This window comes from Salvelinus sp. IW2-2015, unplaced genomic scaffold (assembly GCF_002910315.2).
Source record: "Salvelinus sp. IW2-2015 unplaced genomic scaffold, ASM291031v2 Un_scaffold16297, whole genome shotgun sequence".
NCBI classification, from domain to species: domain Eukaryota; kingdom Metazoa; phylum Chordata; class Actinopteri; order Salmoniformes; family Salmonidae; genus Salvelinus; species Salvelinus sp. IW2-2015.
The window spans coordinates 125,105-125,934 of NW_019957527.1; positions in this window are offsets into that span (position 1 = coordinate 125,105).

The following is an 830-nucleotide window of genomic DNA, read 5'->3' on the forward strand; positions in this document are numbered from 1 at the left end:
GGAAGGAGATTCGATTCCACTCGCCTGTCCAAGGTGTCGTGACGTTGTATTAGTTAATGTGACGACGGTTGCTCATCGAATGATTAAAGGTTTATAATTGCGTGATTAACTGAATCAAGCAATTATCAACTCATTAACCTGGGGCACCATGGGAAAATTAGTTTTATTGAGTTTCTATTTCTCAAATTAACTCAAAGAATATCAGAATATCGATTTTACAACAGCCGCTAATTAATCAGTTACCTCTACAGTCTCGTTCTGAACGTCGCATAATCCGGGAATCTGCACGGACCCGGGTCTCACCAATGAGTTTGTACCACACCAATCTTAGTTGATTATTTATTTACTAGAAAGCTAAAATGATAATAAAAGATACACATACACAAAAACACATTCTAGGCTATTGATTAGAACTTAGTATAACGGGCCAACACACTGTGGCGCGTGTTACCCAAAATGGGGATTTAAAAGAGAGAGAAAAAGAGAAAGTACACGAGAGAAATATACATTTGGGTGAATTTGTCAGCTATGCTTATTCTAACCCTAGCCTTGCCCCAAACTGCCGCTCTTATGGGTCAGAATATAATGATGTAATTACGTGTGGAAGGTCTCCGTGGATTCCCCGCATAGACCGTTCAGGCTGCTCAATGACATACTTCTCCGGCGCAACTCTCTAGTTGTCCTCACGATGTCAGTGTCCTTTTTGGCTTTACTGGCCTGTTCCCTTGCCCTTGCTCTGGAAGGGGTCTTCTGAGGACAGACAGCTCTGTAGCTCAGAGCTCACAGCGTAGGAATGAAACAGTGTAGATACCACGATTCGATGGGGAGTG